Source organism: Lathyrus oleraceus, unplaced genomic scaffold (genome assembly GCF_024323335.1).
Source record: "Lathyrus oleraceus cultivar Zhongwan6 unplaced genomic scaffold, CAAS_Psat_ZW6_1.0 chrUn0010, whole genome shotgun sequence".
NCBI classification, from domain to species: Eukaryota; Viridiplantae; Streptophyta; class Magnoliopsida; order Fabales; family Fabaceae; genus Lathyrus; species Lathyrus oleraceus.
The window spans coordinates 43,958-48,351 of NW_026112401.1; positions in this window are offsets into that span (position 1 = coordinate 43,958).

A 4,394-nucleotide genomic window follows, 5' to 3' on the forward strand; every position below is an offset into this window, starting at 1 on the left:
GTATGCTGATTGAGAAAGAGATGAAATTAAAAAAAAAATAGAAGAGGATTTTTAATTTGTGTCATCATTCAACGGTTAATGGAAGTTATAGATTTTTTTTTGTGAGAGATGGAAGTAAGTTTATCAATCGATAACCAACAAAAGATATTAATCACTCAAGTTATTTATAAAAAAGATAAAGGGTAATTTTGAAACAAAAATAGGCCACTCCAAAAACTTGTATCCCCTTTATATATAGTTATAGATTTAAGGTTTATGGTGTCGGTTTTGTTCGATGTCCCATTCAATTAAAACAATGAGAACTATGAAAGTTATGCAAGTTCTTTTATTTTATGGAATTTTGTGATTTTTTTTTCAATTTTGTAACAAATACGGGAATAATTTTTTTCACCCATGTATTTTCGAGAATATAATTTAATTTCTAGGCTTGTAAGAAATATCACCTTAAAGCGCACACGCCAAAAACTATAAAACACATTTTTTATAATAAATTTTGGCGTATTTTTGAAATTAAATTATAAGTAACAAATGTGATATATTTATCTTGCATTCTATTTTGACACTCTCTCGGTCTCAACAATTTATGATATTTATCATATATTTCGTACAATGCTTAAAAATCACATAGTATTATAAGATGATGATTACCATGATTTATAAAATATTAAATAGCATAATTTGTGAAATAGGTTTATCACAATAAATCATTTATGAATTCCTGAAACTCTCTTCTCTCTCACCCCTTTAACAACAACACCATTTTATTATGCCATTTTTTTCTTCCACCTCGTTATGTCCTCGCCATGTATTTCTTTCCATCAGTAATATGTAGTTACTTCTCAACTTTTTACATTGCCACTTGTTAAGTTTGAAAAAAGAACAATTAGAGTACTACATAGTTGTTTTATTTTTATTAATCCCTGCATTTTTATGATAAGAAGTGAATTGAACGATTTAAACAAACACAAAGCAAATTTATTTTTAAAGTATGAACGTGCAGCAATAATGAAATACATAATTTAAGAAGTTTTGATATTCTTTATAGGAAAAAGTTTACCTTAATAGTGAATGTTTAAGAAAACAAACTATCAGACTTCAAAGTAAGTATATTAAGTTATAGGGAAAGATAGTTAATGCCCTATCTAACATGTAATAACTGCTAACAAAAACATAACATTTTTTATTTTTTCCTTCACAACCTTTGCATGTTGCTATATTTTGATTGCTAGGAGGGATAAGAATGATTATGTTTTGTTTCAAGCAACTCCTTTCATTTGCGTGGACTGCAGTTACGGTATATAAAAATAATTATAAATTTTACTGCAGAGTATCCATAAAATATCATCAAAACAACCATTACAAACACAAAAACCTTTATATGATGAAAAATTCATATCAATTTAAAATGAAAATGAAAGTATTTACATTGAACCTTATGGCAAGCACATTATTTTCAAGATAACGTGAAAAAACTATCATTACCGTTATTAAAAGAACCTATTGCCAATTTTAAAAATATGGTGGGAGGTTATTAAAATAAATTATATTGGGAGTTAAAAAATACCGCATATTAGAAAGTTACAATAGAAAATCAAAACTAAGATAGAAATATATTCCTTTTTTAAGAGCAAATCTATATGATCATATCTTGCAACAATGAGGTGTTTAAGTTGTGAAAAAACTATCATTACCGTTATTTAAAGAACCTATTGCCAATTTGAAAATATGGTGAGAGGTTATTAAAATAAATTATATTGGGAGTAAAAAAATACTGCATATTAGAAAGTTACAATAGAAAATCAAAAGTAAGATAGAAATATAATAGAATTAAAAAAGTTCAACAAAAAAATAGTATGCTGATTGAGAAAGAGATGAAATTAAAAAAAAATAGAAGAGGATTTTTAATTTGTGTCATCATTCAACGGTTAATGGAAGTTATAGATTTTTTTTTGTGAGAGATGGAAGTAAGTTTATCAATCGATAACCAACAAAAGATATTAATCACTCAAGTTATTTATAAAAAAGATAAAGGGTAATTTTGAAACAAAAATAGGCCACTCCAAAAACTTGTATCCCCTTTATATATAGTTATAGATTTAAGGTTTATGGTGTCGGTTTTGTTCGATGTCCCATTCAATTAAAACAATGAGAACTATGAAAGTTATGCAAGTTCTTTTATTTTATGGAATTTTGTGATTTTTTTTTCAATTTTGTAACAAATATGGGAATAATTTTTTTCACCCATGTATTTTCGAGAATATAATTTAATTTCTAGGCTTGTAAGAAATATCACCTTAAAGCGCACACGCCAAAAACTATAAAACACATTTTTTATAATAAATTTTGGCGTATTTTTGAAATTAAATTATAAGTAACAAATGTGATATATTTATCTTGCATTCTATTTTGACACTCTCTCGGTCTCAACAATTTATGATATTTATCATATATTTCGTACAATGCTTAAAAATCACATAGTATTATAAGATGATGATTACCATGATTTATAAAATATTAAATAGCATAATTTGTGAAATAGGTTTATCACAACAAATCATTTATGAATTCCTGAAACTCTCTTCTCTCTCACCCCTTTAACAACAACACCATTTCTATTATGCCATTTTTTCTTCCACCTCGTTATGTCCTCGCCATGTATTTCTTTCCATCAGTAATATGTAGTTACTTCTCAACTTTTTACATTGCCACTTGTTAAGTTTGAAAAAAGAACAATTAGAGTACTACATAGTGTTTTATTTTTATTAATCCCTGCATTTTTATGATAAGAAGTGAATTGAACGATTTAAACAAACACAAAGCAAATTTTTTATTTTTAAAGTATGAACGTGCAGCAATAATGAAATACATAATTTAAGAAGTTTGATATTCTTTATAGGAAAAAGTTTACCTTAATAGTGAATGTTTAAGAAAACAAACTATCAGACTTCAAAGTAAGTATATTAAGTTATAGGGAAAGATAGTTAATGCCCTATCTAACATGTAATAACTGCTAACAAAAACATAACATTTTTTATTTTTTTCCTTCACAACCTTTGCATGTTGCTATATTTTGATTGCTAGGAGGGATAAGAATGATTATGTTTTGTTTCAAGCAACTCCTTTCATTTGCGTGGACTGCAGTTACGGTATATAAAATAATATAAATTTTACTGCAGAGTATCCATAAAATATCATCAAAACAACCATTACAAACACAAAAACCTTTATATGATGGAAAATTCATATCAATTTAAAATGAAAAATGAAAGTATTTACATTGAACCTTATGGCAAGCACATATTTTCAAGATAACGTGAAAAAACTATCATTACCGTTATTAAAAGAACCTATTGCCAATTTAAAAATATGGTGGGAGGTTATTAAAATAAATTATATTGGGAGTTAAAAAATACCGCATATTAGAAAGTTACAATAGAAAATCAAAACTAAGATAGAAATATATTCCTTTTTTAAGAGCAAATCTATATGATCATATCTTGCAACAATGAGGTGTTTAAGTTGTGAAAAAACTATCATTACCGTTATTTAAAGAACCTATTGCCAATTTTGAAAATATGGTGAGAGGTTATTAAAATAAATTTATTGGGAGTAAAAAAAATACTGCATATTAGAAAGTTACAATAGAAAATCAAAAGTAAGATAGAAATATAATAGAATTAAAAAGTTCAAAAAAAAAATAGTATGCTGATTGAGAAAGAGATGAAATTAAAAAAAAAATAGAAGAGGATTTTTAATTTGTGTCATCATTCAACGGTTAATGGAAGTTATAGATTTTTTTTTGTGAGAGATGGAAGTAAGTTTATCAATCGATAACCAACAAAAGATATTAATCACTCAAGTTATTTATAAAAAAGATAAAGGGTAATTTGAAACAAAAATAGGCCACTCCAAAAACTTGTATCCCTTTATATATAGTTATAGATTTAAGGTTTATGGTGTCGGTTTTGTTCGATGTTCCCATTCAATTAAAACAATGAGAACTATGAAAGTTATGCAAGTTCTTTTATTTTATGGAATTTTTGTGATTTTTTTTTCAATTTTGTAACAAATACGGGAATAATTTTTTCACCCATGTATTTTCGAGAATAATTTAATTTCTAGGCTTGTAAGAAATATCACCTTAAAGCGCACCCGCCAAAAACTATAAAACACATTTTTTTATAATAAATTTGGCGTATTTTGAAATTAAATTATAAGTAACAAATGTGATATATTATCTTGCATTCTATTTTGACACTCTCTCGGTCTCAACAATTTATGATATTTATCATATTTTAGTTACAATGCTTAAAAATCACTAGTATTATAAGATGATGTGATTACCATGATTTATAAAATATTAAATAGCATAATTGTGAAATAGGTTTATCACA